The 16,484-nt window shown below is 35.8% G+C and overlaps 1 protein-coding gene across 11 annotated transcripts in view; it reads right to left on the bottom strand.

Annotated features, from left to right (window-relative positions):
• The window catches only part of MEF2C (myocyte enhancer factor 2C), a 204,210-nt gene that overhangs the window by 98,432 nt on the left and 89,294 nt on the right, over positions 1-16,484 (bottom strand). The gene's annotated exons all lie outside the window — the stretch shown is intronic.

The following is a 16,484-nucleotide window of genomic DNA, read 5'->3' as shown; positions in this document are numbered from 1 at the left end:
TGTGAATGAAAATAAATGCCATAGATAAACAACTAATTATATATGTATAAAAAGTATCTCAATTATTAAAAAATAAAATAAATTTTCATATATTATAATTGCCTGTAATAATTTATGGTCTCTTTCTCATCTCTATCCAGTTCCAACTTTCCTGCCTTGATGTTGTTGTATTAAATAGAATGATGGAGACAACACCATACCTTCTCTGTGCCTGTTCTCATCTAATGGTTGCCTGAAAATTTCCAAAATTCTGGATGTTTAATATAACTACTTAGAAAACAACTTTTTATGCTGACTACTCCTGGTTTCATTGTGCTTCTTTTCTTTGTTTAATAGTGTCCTATCAAAATGGATGTTAAATAAAATCATGAGATAAATAAGTACTGGCTAACTTTTTAGTTAACTTTTAGTTAATTCCTCACAGAAGACTAATTCATTCTACCTTATTCACTATCAATTTAATAACATGGAACTCTTTTCAAAACAAACTCTTCGGAACTATCTTTGGTTTACTTAAAGGTGCTCCTGTTCCCTCTCTCTATGCAGAAATTGATAAATACCTAATTAAAGCTGGAATATTTGCAAAACTCCTCTTACTTGATTTTTGACTGGTAAAGCAGTGTCTTCTGGAGCCAGTGAATTTTTCCACTCATTCTTGTACTAGTTGCTTTACATTTTTATTCCATTACATGTGTATCTTTCATTTTTCTCCAAAATTGTTTTTAAATTCAAATAATTCTTATAATAACCTCTTATTCAAAAACAGGGTGCTGAAATTCTTAAATTTAAATTGTTTCACATCACAAAATAAAATTATCCCTTGGAATGCACTAAAAGTGAATGTGAACATTATCTGAAATATGTTGCAGTGCCTTCCCTCTGAGAGACACTTCAGATTCCAGCAAATGGCATCAGTAACTCGAGAGAGTCAATTTCTCAATATTCCATATAATATATGCTTCTGCCCTTGCTCCAAGGAAATTATAGAAGGTTTTACCATTATTTATTGTACTGACCTATTTCCATTTCATCTCATGGAAATATTCTGGAGCCCCTCTTGGTAAGAAAATCATTTTGGCCTGATTCATATAAAATTGAATATTTAATGAATTTAGACAAGGAGATATTGCTATGGAAATTAGCAAGATTTTCATCGGCTGCTGCTAAACAGAATGTTTTATCAAAACTTTTTAAAGTTTTCTAATATTTTATTTGTTGTAATAACACTGTTTTAATATTTTTACTTGTACTTATTTGCTTTAAACCTGAAATTCAGATTAATGTAAATTTGCTTTACTATGCTTTATTATGCTTTAATATTTCTCCACCCATTTTGAGAGATAATGCTTAATTTGCTTTTGAGACATCTAACTGCAACTATTCTTTTCTATATAAAGTAGTTTTGAATTATATCTTTATTGTCTTAACAAGAATGAGGAGATGGGACCTCATTGGGCTTATTCATGCTTTGATGATTAGCAAGATTGATGTGTATTAAAACCCACACTCTAATAGGATTTCCACTATTAAAACATAATAGTGTTCATAATTTTTGAACATAATGTGTTTCTTCACTTATTGTTCACGTACCTTCTCTTTCACCTCAAAGGAATGAATTAATTGGTGGGGGAAAAGGACAAGAATCAGATGCCATCACCTGTTTGTTCAAATTTAGCCAATGCAGTACACAAGCCACTGTTCAGCATGTCTACTATCTGTGAAGAGGCACTGTAACATTGCCTTTGGAACTATTGAGATGATAGGTGACAGCCAATTTAATCTCTATGTATGATATGCACAACTTCCATGTTTCCAGCTTAGCCTGAGGCCACATTGGTGAAAATCACTATATGCTAATGTACAGTAGGTTTAAATGTCATGAGAATGACTTGAGTGAAAATAAAATATTTTCACAAGAAGTAAGTCTTTCTAAAATATAAATATAGGAATACAAAACGACCCTTCTTGTGTAACTATTGAAAATGGACAAACTAAAATGTTTATTTGTAACGAAGAACACTTCACTGTTTTCTGATTTGATTCTCTGACATATAATAGAACTTTGTAGAACATGACAAAATTGACTTCTTCCACCTAGAAGCCATCCCATCAATTTGTGGTACCAAAAAAGGAATAGCATTTAGCCATTGTTTATGTTTAACTAAAATTATAGCCGAAATTCTGTGCCACTCCTAGCTGTAAATGGCTCAGTGTAGGAGCAAAAATTACGGGTGGAAGGTAAAAGCCACAAATCCACTTACTACGTCATTCACTTTTGTGGTGATAAATTATGATACAGAACTATGTTGCTTTTATGGCTGTTGTCCCTCCTCTTCCCCCTTCTCAGGATATTTCTGTCTCTCTTTTAAAAATTTAGTAAGCTGGCAAAATAATTATGACCTTCCTATAATAACAGTGTTGGTATCCACCACAGATACAAAGAAAGAACAGACTTGCTGTGACCCTTTTATTTCACCATACAAACTGGAGCTATTATTTAATTTCTTTATCCTGGTATTTTCTAGAAATCCTAACCAAAATCATCCTCAATAATTATTTAATGTTAACACATCTAGAGAGCCCCATATTGCTATAGTCTTCCATTATTCCACTGCACATAGAAATGGAAATACAAAAAATAAAAATACACCATGTAGAAATAATAGACATGCTTAATGCTAATTTAATTATAATTAAATTGTAATGTTTTTGAAAATCGTCAATAAAACTGAGTTTGTTGCTCCTACTGAAGTTAATCAGATTTTTAGTCATAACCATCTGGATCCAACATTATATCTATCAAAAATAAAAATACACCATGTAGAAATAATAGACATGCTTAATGCTAATTTAATTATAATTAAATTGTAATGTTTTTGAAAATCGTCAATAAAACTGAGTTTGTTGCTCCTACTGAAGTTAATCAGATTTTTAGTCATAACCATCTGGATCCAACATTATATCTATCAAAAATAAAATACCCTCCCAAAACTCTTTATAGCTCTTATATTCTTTCAATTTTCCAGCCCATAATTGTTAGGGCTTCTGCATATCTTTTCTAGAAAAGTATCTAAAGCAGGGAACCCCCAACCCCAAGTCTGTGGACTGGCACCAGACCGTGGCATGCCAGAAACCGCGGCATGTCATGCAAAAAAGCAAAGCTCCATCCACTGAGTGAAGGCAGCACACGAAACCATGCCCCCTGAGGTCCACAGAAAAACCTCTCTCCACAGAACTGGTCCCTGGTGCCCAAAAGGTTGGGGGCCACTGATCTAAAGTACTTAGGTACAATTAGCTTCCATACAAAACTGTCAACAGTTTTCTTGTAGTAAAAGTCTCCAAGCTAAATCTCCTTTTCTCTCTTCTCTTTACTTTATGTTTCAAATCAGGTCTGAACAAAGATTCTCTTGCATCCAACTTTATGATTACACTCAGCAGCAGTGATAAACTGAAGCATCATTGGACGGTTTTCCCCTGACAAATCTTCTTTTGTATCACAACCAGATAGGACCTACTGAATGAAAGGACTTTTAAAAAGAGCAGCCAAGGACAGTTCATCACCCTCCTGCTATGTTCCTTATAATCCTTCAGTATAATTTACATGGACAAGACAGGACTGGCAGAAACTGAAAAGGGAACCATTGTCCTTGACAAAGCATGCTGATCCACAACTGGCTAAAAAGGAGCTGCAATACAGATGCTTTCAAGTTGTGGCTCTAATGTGAACTATTCCCATCCATTCCTAAGCAAGCCTCCCCCTCCAAAAAAAAAAAAAAGATTTGAAGTATTAAGATGATTGAGTATCACTAACTTCAGTGGGATTGAACATACTTAAATCTAAATAGGCTATTGAACTGGGTTGAGGATTGGGAAGCAGAATAAAAGAGAGCACAGCTTCCTGGACTACCATGAAACAGGCCCCACTCCCCACCTTTTTTTTGCTACAAGTAGCAAAAACAAGTCTAGTAATGAAGAAGAGAGCTAATCAAACTGCAGTTTTACTGTAATACTTTTAACACCACAGATCTTACACTTCAAATATAGGACTGGATATTTTGTAAGCAAATTTGCTTTTAAAAATAGCAAACAAAAGGACAACTCTATATAAATTGGCATTGTAACTTTACGACTTTATGACTTATCGATATTTAGCATCTCCTTTCTTGAATACATCTGAAAACAATTTTATTTCTTTGCAAGTTGGATAGATGGGCTTCCTCAGAATGGCAGTTCTGTATTTACTGCATGACAGGAATATTCTTGATTATCTCTCATTCTGTTTCACTCTCTGCACTGTATTCTGTTATCCCTAAAGTAAACATTGTGGATATTTTTGAGAATCGTATGAAAAAACTTTCTTTCTGCAACAAACTATATCCTGCTGAATATTACACGATAGTGCAGAAGAATTTGTCTGAATGCATTGTAATAAACAATAAGACTACACTTTAGCCAGAAAATGCTAAGACACTTTGGCAAATATAAATACATGTTTGGGTTGAAAACATGTTTACTAGTTAAAACAAAGCTAAAATGTTCATGAGGTAAAGGTCAGAGAATATTTCATTCCCTACTGAGCAAATGGTCAGGAAGCACATTTGTCTCCATTTCCTGTCAAAACAGGAAGAGTGCAACTTCTTCCTCCACACAATGACTTTAGTTTTGCTTCCCACCTCCAGCTCTTATTCCCTGAGGGCCTTCCAAACGAATCCTTAAAAGACAGACATAATTGTTTCTTTGGCTTGCTTGTTCTAGTCTTTGACAACTCATTGACATGGTTTGCTGTTTACATTCCTGTTTGTACTGAGAATGAAGAGCAATGTAATCTATATAAACAATTCATTCTAAAATTATGCTTCAATACAGTTTATCAGTCAAGGATTCCTGATCCATGGAGCCCCTGGATACTGGTATCACTTAGCACCCTCTTTTTCAACAAACAAAATTTCTGTACCTCAAGGACAGCTTTTGGAATTTGGCTTCACTAGGCATAAATAAAGATGTGCAAATGTCTAACAATGAAAAGTCTTGGTTTTTTTTTCTTAATAAGCATATCTTAAATTTTCCGTATATTTATCTTGAGCTATCATTGTTGTTCAAATATAGGCATGAACAAAGAAATACTAGAATCATAGCTATAAGAACATATATTTTAAAACATTTCCGACTCAACTATGCAATAGAATACTACTATTAAAATTTCCCCCCCCTAAAAATTCTGTTTGAGTAAAAAAAAAAATTACAATTCCCATCTTATTTATTTAAAGCACAGTCAACTATTGAATAACATATTTTTCAAGTATGAAGGGAAAAAGTATGTTTTTATAAAATATGGAAACTTTTATTATATTTTGCTTTTATGAATTTTCATATGTAAGGATACAGGCAGCATAATTTGTGACAGTAAACTGACTGAAAAAAATGAGATTATTGTATCTGTATACAAAGCCTTCTGGCTTTTTGCATGTGTGTGAATCAGCAAATGTGCTGGTATAAGCTGCTTGATAATTTCATGTTATTTAACTATTACTTTCAGTATCCGTCACTTATTGGCATGTTGGGTGGGTCCCTAGAAGTTGTAGCCCAGCCACATCTGGAAAGCCATATGCTGCATCTTGTTTTACAATCTTCAATATAACTTGCAAGATACTACACTTACGATATTTTACAATTTTAATTTCTAATGATGTAAGTGTACATGTTCATTATTAAAACCAAAAGCATATATACCAAATTTATTAATGAGCTCAAATTTGTTTCAACTCATGATACCAGTCAACCATTGATAAGAGAAAATAATCCTTTAATTTTAGATTGCTCACATATATAATTGAATGCATCCCCATTTTTGAAGGCAGATTATTTCACATGTTTTGCCAGATTTCTAGATTCTTGTATTTAAAATAATGAAAATGTGCTGCCTGATTAATTTGGAACCTTTTTTAATCTTTTTAATGTTGTTAAAAATATTTTGTTGATTGCATGAAGAAAATTAATCAAACGCAGCAGCTAATGTATGCACCATTGCAGTGTAGCATATAGCATTCAGTCCTATAATAAAATTACAAGAATGATACATTTTCTAAATATAATAAATAAAAGCCAGAGAATTGTTTTGGTTTTTGTCATTATAAATACCTTGTTTTCCTTTTAATTTAATTTCACAGCCTTGTGTTTCACTATACTGAAGCAGAACTAGAGTTAACAGAAAAATTGATATTTTTATTTTGAAATAATGTATGTAATATTGGAAGCAGATATTGGTTAACTGTGAGGGTGGGGGGGAATCACAGGAATTGTAGAATGAATTGGAGTACCTTCTCCCAAACGGAGGGAGATTAAAATTTTAGATAAGCAACTGAACATCATATTCATTCTGGCCCTTCAGGTAATTTTTTTTACCCTGACTTAAAAAAAAATTAGGTCAGAGAATATTACAATAGATAAATAAAACTGATTACTACCTTCAAAACAAAAGAGGAGGAATCAGAAACCACAACAAGGCTTGATCAGGAGGGAGGGAGCCAGTGAATCCATAGTCACAAACTTATGGGGAAAAAAATCAGGTTCTTTCTTAGTTCTAACATTATCTTGTTGTCTACAATGGGAGGGATTTCTTTTTTTAAAAAGAAAAAACAGACAAGAAGAGCAACAAGTATGGTTCCTCTTCCATTTCCTGGATAAGCCTGACAGATGTTGAATTTGTTAGCCACTGACATTAAAGCTAAAATGACTATGCAGCAAATTAATCAAACTTATGAACTCAATTCTGTACAGTTGAGAAGGGGAGAGAATCCAAACAAAGACACATCGGGAGAGCCTTTTTGTTTTTAATCTCTCTCACTGTGGCCAATGGGATATGATTAATTAAGTCAGCCACAGGCCTGATATTGTTTTATCACTTAGGGAAGAGTGTGTCAGGAACCTGCCGATTAACACTGTTTCTGGCTGTATTTCTCTTGTAGAATGCTGAGCAAGGGAATGAGAGAGAATTTTCTGCCCTGGCTCTAAAGATACCTCTAGAAGCAGACATCCTACATGACACCTCAGCAATGCTGCCAGTATCATAGGACATCCAAACCTCAGTAAAATTCATACAGCAAGCCTGTCATGATTCATTCAGGTTTTATTACTACACTGGAGCTAAAATGAAACTGCAGTAACTTGTCTATATATCTATTCCAGAGTTATTTGTTCTGTGCCATCAAAGCACTGTAATCATTTGGATCAATGCATGAGCCCAAACTTGCATTTTTTAATGTATTAAAATATGATATTTGCATATGTTCCAAGAACAATCAGCTGGCAAAAAGTTTATCTTATACCCATGATGGCGAACCTATGGCACGCATACCAGAAGTGGCATGCAGAGCCTTCTCTGGGCATTCATGCATGCCTTCGCCCCAGCCCAGCTCCAGTCTTGTTTCTCCATTGTGTTTAACTCAATCAATTCCAACTGCTTGCAAAGTTGAAATTGAATTTATTTATTTATTTATTTATTTATTAAATTTGTATACCGCCCTTCTCCCGAAGGACTCAGGGCGGTTCACAGCCAATAAAACCATAATACATATAATACAAATTAAAAAACAGTATAAAAAACTAATTCAATATACGGCCTAAAATTTTAAATACAATTAAAAAACCCATTTAAAAGCCCCAATTTAAAACCCCAATTTAAAACTACATTTAAGCTAGTCCTGCACGTTGAAACAACAATGTCTTCAGCTCTCGGCGGAAGGTCTGGAGGTCGGGGAGTTGACGGAGCCCCGGAGGCAGCTCATTCCAGAAGGCAGGAGCCCCCACAGAGAAGGCCCTCCCCCTGAAGATCGCCAGCGACATTGTCTGGCTGATGGTATCTGAAGGAGGCCCTCTCTGTGAGAGCGCACTGGTCGGTGGGTGTCTACCGGTGGCAGTAGGTGGTCCCGGTCCTAAGCCATGGAGCGCTTTAAAGGTGATAACAAGCACCTTGAATTAGACCCGGAAGATCACTGGGAGCCAGTGCAGACTGCGCAGAAGGTGTCACATGGGAGCCACGCGGTGCTCCCTCTATCACCCGCGCAGCCACATTCTGGACCAGTTGAAGCCTCTGGATACCCTTCAAGGGGAGCCCCATGTAGAGAGCATTACAGTAGTGAACTTTTTCACTTGTGAGCCACAATGCGACCCACGCGGCTCTTTCATCCCTATGCTGTGGCTCCCTGTGGTCCTGTTGCAGCAGAGGGATGAAAGAACTGTTGCCCCATTGCGGCAGTGGTAATAGGTGGAGCCTCAGTGCAGGAGCGAAGCACCCTGCACTTGCCTTTGCACGGCAACAGGATTCTGCCTTCATTGTGGTACTTTTGCTGTTGCTGCCAACAAAGAGGGCTGGAAGAGAATGGCAGGGGTAGATCCTGCAGGGTGGGGGCTATCCTCCAAGCCCAGCCTTCCTCCTCCCTCATTGGCGGGGCCAAGAGAAAGAAAGGGGCAGCATGGGGAAGCGCTCCCCTCCCGCGGCCAAGTGCTGAGCACAAAAGCCTTGCAGGAAGGGCTGGCCCAGCAGAAGTGGCCCCACTGGTGAGTCAGATGATGGAGAGGCCTGCCCCAGTGCTTGCAGCTGTCCCGCTGTTTGGCACCTCCAGATGTGAGCTGCTGCCTTTGAAATGCACCATGCCTTTGAGAAAGCCAGGCAGCGATGGCTGGGGTCATGGGGGGGGGGGCAGTGGAGGCATTAGGGCTGCTCCCCCCTCCTCAGCAAGCCAGGCCTGGAGGAGCGTGGGTTGAGTGCCGGAGCATCAGAAGGAGCACTCCCATGTCATCCCAACACACGTTTCCAGCACGCACTCCTCTGTCCCAAAATGGATTGAGTGGGGGTTGGGGGAAGAGAGCAGGGGAAGGGTACGGGGGCTTCTAGGTGGAGAAGCCCGGCTGGCTTTCATTTTGGCATGGGGAAGACCAGTAAAAATCCAATTTCCCCCAATAAATAGGGAAAACAAAGGTCCCGCGGTCCAGAGTCCCAAAAGGGGGGTGGAGTCTGTTTGTCGGAGAATTGGCCAGGAAATCAGTTGAAATCTGGGCAGGAGACTATTCAGAGAGTGATCTGCCTGGGTCTTTTCTTCCCTCCCCCTTAGAATCCCCCCTCCTGACTTTCTTCCCTAGCCTCATTTCAAGGGGAGGGGGAAGCAAGGTGGGACAATAGTAGCTAAAAGGCTGCGAGGAGGGTTACGGTTTATTAAAGATCCCAGGGAAAGTGGAATAAAAATAGGTGTGTGTGTGTGTGTAAATAACAGCCAAGGATAGCTTCAGCCACAAACAACAGCTGCTGTTATTTTTGCTGAGAGCTTCTAAGCTACTTTCTTCTTTAATAAATACTAACAATAATGAACCATAATATACAGGATTAAAGGAAGGAAGGTGAAATCAGAGGAGGGGGGAAGGAAGGAAGGGAAGGAGGGAGGGAGGAAGGGAAAAGAAGGAAAGAAGGAATAAGGATGTGATGTCCCTCCAGAGGCTACTACACTACACTCTTATCATTCCTGAGTTGTGCTGTTAAAGAAATCCAGTCCCACCAGGGAGAAATCAAGTTGTTAAAGAATGATTGAAATTCCTCACAAAGCCTCCTTATTCAGGTGAAATTGCCATGTTGGCACTTTGTGATAAATAAGTGGGTTTTGGGTTGCAGTTTGAGCACTTGGTCCCTAAAAGGTTCGCCATCACTGTCTTATACCCCTTTTTATCTCCACTTCTAGTAGTTGCTAATCTCTTTCAATATTCTTCCATTCCAATCATAAATGCCTGACTTTTAGAATGTGGTTTCTGGGGTTGAGTGTTTCATTGTATTATGAGACATGCTTCGGGGAAACATTTTTGTACATACAGCCCCCTATATCTGGGTCAAAATATGGATAATATTTTTGTTCAGATGTGCTCCACACACGTCTGAAGCTTTTTGTTTTAATTCTCTGCCTTTCTACTGTCAGGCTTCAGAGGTATTGGAATCAATTCATAAATCTTTGCATTAATCATCCACAAGTCCATGTTCCAAGCAATCCTAAACCATTACAAGTATGGATTGCTGTATATATACGAATCCTTATGCTTATGCTTATGAGGCTACTACACAAAGTGTCCCAAAGCTATTACACAAAGGTGTCCCTTCTCTTTTAACTTAGAGAAACATTTAAAAATCTGTTTTAATCTTATTCTTACATGATCAGAATGTCTGCTAACCATAGTCATACCATAAATATATAAAGATTAAAACCTTTCATCTAATGATATTTCTCACTATTTCATTGCATCATCATCATTATCATCGCCACTATCACCTCCACCATTTTTATTTATAATAATACATTTTAATATATTGTGGTCCAAAACCAAAAACCTGGTAGTTCTGAAACGCTAAAGAGGTTATGCTTCTGAGGCTAATACACAGAGATGTCCCATAGCAGCTGCAAATCTAGGTCAGACAAGATTATTATACTTCCTTTAAATGCATCAAACATAGCATTATTTTAACAGCATATTTTTTTTAACTGGTATGCCACTAGCTTGGTAACTTTTAAAGAAAATTCTGGCTTTATTTGGAAAATTAAAACAAAAGAACCAGAAGTTCTCTCAACATTTCTTATCCACAAAGAGAGGTCTTAATCAGCAGTCTTAATTTTCAAAAAAAGACTCGAGATTTCAGCAAGAGTGATAACTGACCCTCTTTACCTCACTTCATAATACAGCAATACTGAGGGGGAAAAAGTAAATATATATTTATAACAACAACAACAACAACAACAACAACAACAACAACAACAACAGAATTGGAAGTGACCTTGGAGGCCTTCTAGTCCAACCCCCTGCCCAGGCATGAAATCCTACACCATTTCAGACAAATGGTTATCCAACATTTTCTTAAATTTTTCCAGTGTTGGAGCATTCACAACTTCTGCAGGCAAGTTGTTCCACTTATTAATTGTTCTAACTGTCAGGAAATTTCTTCTTAGTTCTAAGTTGCTTGTCTCCTTGATTAGTTTCCACCCATTGCTTCTTGTTCTACCCTCAGGTGATTTGGAGAACAGCCCGACTCCCTCTTCTTTGTGGCAACCCCTGAGATATTGGAAGACTGCTATCATTTATTTATTTTATTTATTTAATCAAATTTTTATACCGCCCTATCTCCCGAAGGACTCAGGGCGGTTTACAGCCCAATAAAAATACAAATATAATACAAGATAAAACACTAAATTAAAAAACTTATTTAAATAGGCCAAAATTTAAAATCACAATTAAAATGGTAAAAACCCCATTAAAATTAAATTTAAAATTAAAATTCTAGTCCAGTCCTGCACAGATAAATAGATGTGTTTTAAGCTCGCGGCGGAAGGTTCGAAGGTCAGGAAGTTGACGGAGTCCTGGGGGAAGTTCATTCCAGAGGGTGGGAGCCCCCACAGAGAAGGCCCTTCCCCTGGGTGTCGCCAGTCGGCACTGCCTGGCGGACGGCACCCTAAGGAGTCCTTCCCTGTGAGGGAGCACGGGTCGGTGGGAGGCAATCGGTGGCAGTAGACGGTCCCGTAAATAGCCCAGCCCTAAGCCATGGAGCGCTTTGAAGATGGTTACCAAAACCTTGAAGCGCACCCGGAAGGCCACAGGCAGCCAGTGCAGTCTGCGCAGGAGTGGTGTCATATGGGAGCCACAAGGGGCTCCCTCTATCACCTGCGCAGCCGCATTCTGGACTAACTGGAGCCTCTGGGTGCTCCTCAAGGAAAGCCCCATGTAGAAAGCATTGCAGTAATCCAGGCGATTACTCATAATCATGTCTCCCCTAGTCCTTCTTTTTATTAAACTAGACATACCGAGTTCCTGCAACCGTTCTTCATGTTTTAGCCTCCAGTCCCCTAATCATCTTCGTTGCTCTTCTCTGTACTCTTTCTAGAGTCTCAACATCTTTTTTACATCATGGCGATGTACTTAATTTTATTAAGACTAGGCTGTGATTACATAATGCCCAGTTGTAGTTTCAAATGCTACAATTTATTTATTTATTGACAGCATTTGTATGTTGTCACACAGTTCATTATATCTATATTTGTATACACCAGAGAGAGAGAGAGAGACCGGCAGGATTTTTTTTTGTCTCCAAAAGAATTAGTAATCTTTTCAGGAAGCTGGAAGTTGCTGCATGCCTTATAACATGGGAGATGCAAGAACGAAATAATTTTAATTAAAAAATCAGGAAGGGATCTTGTGGAATTTGGCTCTTTGGATGGAATTTTGGCCATTTTATATGTGCGGGTTTTTACAAACGCAAACACACACACCCCACCCAAACATATATAGACAATGTATGCCATCTAGTGGTTTCACCGTCACTATAGCACCCATGGGTGCTACAGTGTCAATCTCTGGTCCGGGAATATAGACAGCCAGAGATATTCAGGTGGCAGAACAAAATTTTTAGGCTTGATATATTGAGCAGCCCAAAGAAGGAAGGAAGGAAGGAAGAAAGGAAGGAAGGATAAAGGTACAATATTTGCACTGAATTCAGTGGGCGAGTATCAAAGCGGTAAAATGTTTTACATAAAATACTTTATCTGCCCTGCTTACTTTTGAAACATTATTGTGCATTGAAAGCGTAAGGCAGTTATGGAAAAAAAAAATGAGAGCCTTTTTTCTAATTAATAATTCACAACTGCTACTCTTTTGTGTTTGCACAACTACAGTGTTATAATGTGCATGTCTTTACACACAGAAACATAAGATTCTTTTATTTTTTTCATAACTTGATATAATATACTGTTAGCGTAGGTTTTGTACATTACATCGACCTATTTTAGTTGAAATAAATATATTTCTTTCCAAAGGAATATTGTAAATAAATCATGTAAACAGATTGCTACTCTATTCATCAGCACATTAATTCTCTAAAACAGAGCAGAATAAAAAAATCATTATAGGTGAAAAAGCTGGCAAAAGAAAGATCAAGATGAAAAAGAAAAAATGTTAAAAAAAATTACCCAGTACATTCCTATGTACTGTATTTGGGCAGTGCTTCCCAATTTTGTTCACTCTATCAGTTTAACCTATTCCTCATCCTTCTTCTCAAGTCACATGATCAAGAGCTACTATTAAGAATTCCAGAAACCATATTTTGCACTTTTCCCCTTAACTTACTTTTATTTTTTAATGGCATTATCTTTTAAAAGAATGACATACTACCGGTATTTGCATGGATTTCTTAGAGTGCATTTGACCCTAACAACAGGGTTATGAAACCAACTGATTCTGTCACTTTAACATATTAATTTCTTACTTTTCTACTTTTGGTGATAATGGTGGACGAGCAGGTTTCTTAACTGTTAAAAGTAAACCTTACTATACTTCATAATGTATTTAGCTGTACTAATAATTAATGAGTGCTATTATTTAACTTCATTTTATAATGGCAAATGGAAAATACAATTGTATTACAATATTAAATGATAAGAAATTTTGCAAAAAGGAATTTAGACGATATAGAGGAAACTCATTTTGCAGGAAAGTGTTTAAATACAGCATGAAGTCGGAAATTAATTCATTTTGATTTTTACACCCCTTACTTGGAATTATTCTCTATACCATCTCTATAACTGCTTTTGCACTGGCTGCTATAACTAATAGCTCTCAAAATTTTGTAAGCTATTTTTGGCATGAGTAAAAAAATTTCAGTGAGCACATGATTCTTGAAATACCCTGCAAATCTTGAGAATCTCAGATTCTATTTAAAAACTAGTCAAACCAAATTTAACATGCATAACTTAAGAAAAGAAAAAGTATTAAAATATTGAATGGAGGATGTTAAATTATGGATGATCAAAATTGTAGGTGTTTATAAAAATACTCTGAAAGATTTTCATATGTTGAGGAAACACTGCCTTGTGATGTTATGCAGTGTTGTGATGTTGTGCTTTGATGGACTAAAGCAGAAACAGCAAAATGCTTAATTGGTATTTTATCACGAAATTATATATATATATATATATATATATATATGTATATGTATATGTATATGTATATGTATATGTATATGTATATGTATATGTATATGTATATGTATATGTATATGTATATGTATATATACACACACACACACACATAAATGTACTGCAATTCATAATCATTCTATTACAGAATAAAGTGTCTCCTTTTCTAGGTTGGCAAGCAGGAGCCAAAAAAGGAAGGAACAAATTCTAAATTTTTGTCTACCAATGTCAATGTAAATAATATTATAGATGCAATCAACCAAATTATGTTTCAGAAAAGAAAATTAACCCATCTATATTTCCCACAGAACTAATCCTAATTTTAATAATAAGAAAATATATATTTTCTTATGCAAATTAAAGAGTTACTGAAAACACAATGATAATTTGATCCTTTTCATACTCATTATTTTTAACTTAATATAAGCAAGTCTCCAATACAAGCATGTGAAAATCTTAAGCACTCAACTATTAATTAAAAAGTATGCAACTAAACAAACTTTATGTATCTAAAGAAAGTTCTCACAAAATCCCACTGAATCAGAAGGAAAAAAAATAGCCACGACTAACCTAAATTCCCCAATTTCATCAGGAATTGGATTCTACACTATTCTAAAATTATTTTCCTAATATTTTTGAAAGAGATACATAGTATATATGGAGTTTAATATGCACTCTTATATCTTACAACAATGATAGGTTGGATCCAGATTTGCCTCTGTTAAAAGATGGCTGCTTGGCTCAGCAGAAATTATCCACTGGAGAAACAAAGATTTTTACTGAACCTATTGAAGGCTCTAGCTCTGATTTACACACTATTCTGTAGTCCCCTCTAGAAAATATAGTCAGATGCATAGAATCTCTAATAAAAACTTATAATTTAGTCATATAATTTAACTTCTTCCAACTCTTGATTTAATCGGTTCACTATTATAAGAATTATGAAACATTTAATTTTATTTTCTAAGAAATAGCAAAACTAATAATTGAGTCAATGTTAAGCTCCTTTAAATTTAACTGATTTAAACTCCAGTGGCTTAAATCTGTCCTGAAATCGGCAAGACTTAGCTGTGGCTGGATCCTGTTTCTGGTCATTGATATTTATTAAATGTAACATTCTGATTTTTTTAATAATATTTTATTCAAACATTTCTTGACTAAATAATATCTGTATTTTGAATATACAGAAGTTTTTCAATAAAAGCAGAAAACACCTATTCTTAAAAATATATCATCTGAAAATATTGCCAAATCTGCCTAAAAGAAAAGATCTGATGTATGCGCAAACTTTATTCCGTTAAAAAAATAAGTAGACATTTAAATTTCCTCCACTTTTAAATTTATTTTGACATAAATTTAAAGAAAATGGTTAAAAGAATTATGGCAAAATTTACCAATGTCTATACCCTTAACGTTGCTAGCCTCTATTTTATTTTTAAATTTAAATTCCAAACAATAAACAATTAAAACAGATATGAGACTTTGCTACTGACAAAATTAATGCTTTTTGATTTTTCCCAGAACAATAAGTAATCTAGAGGGAAGACTTTGAATGAATCTATCAAGTATTATCACTGTTGCCTTTATTTGAAACTTGATTTTCTGCCATGAAGAGGTCAAGTTATGCTTGTAATTGCAGTGTTTTCAAATTTTACACAAGACTCACTTGAAAATTAGAACTATAAATTATTCCTACATTGCATCATATTTATAAGTGGCATGCAACTGATCAGCAAGAGGGATGCAGGCAAAAAGCTGCTTGCTAGTTATGGATACCCTGATTGCATTGGAATCTAAGGACAGCACAGGGATCGCCAAGGGGTAAAATGAGATTAAGTCTTCTTACTGATCTAGCTATGAAAAAGGAGTAATAATAATACTTAGAAATGCTGTCTGTGGCAGGAATAGAAAGAAACAATTACCCATAAGCCTCTGGACCTGCATAATCAATTAAAATGAGTTAAATGGAACGTATTCCCATTTTCAAAACCTAATCTAAACCCAAGATGTAGCATGCATCCATAACATATTTGAAGATGCATGGAGTCACATCTGTTTTTTTTCTGGTTAGCAGATTTTAAACTTTTTTTTTTGCATGCCTGCATATAATGTGTTAAATTTTAATGTTTGTTTCTTTGTTTTTATACATTTTTTCGTAGAAAACAATTGCAGCCTTAATTTTAAACAATAATAATTTAATTTTTCCAGAAGTAATTTCTGTATAGGGTTACTGTATTGATGCAAGATGTATTGCTGACATTTCAGAATTATCCAGATAAAACTAGACATTTTATCTTGAGAACTCTCAGATTTCATAAAAGAAATTTTTAAATAAGAATAACAATTTGAACAAGTCCTCAAAGTGCCGCCATGTTATGTTTTACATTACAAAATAAAAATTAAACAATATAACTATCCAATATGAGACAAATCAATTTCAAAAATCAGTTCATTAAAAATGATAAGAGTTATATGAATTATCTTGATTAT

Source organism: Ahaetulla prasina, chromosome 2 (genome assembly GCF_028640845.1).
Source record: "Ahaetulla prasina isolate Xishuangbanna chromosome 2, ASM2864084v1, whole genome shotgun sequence".
In the NCBI taxonomy this organism is placed as follows: Eukaryota; Metazoa; Chordata; class Lepidosauria; order Squamata; family Colubridae; genus Ahaetulla; species Ahaetulla prasina.
The sequence above is the reverse complement of the archived record's forward strand: the minus strand, read 5'-3'. Positions and strand labels throughout refer to the sequence as shown.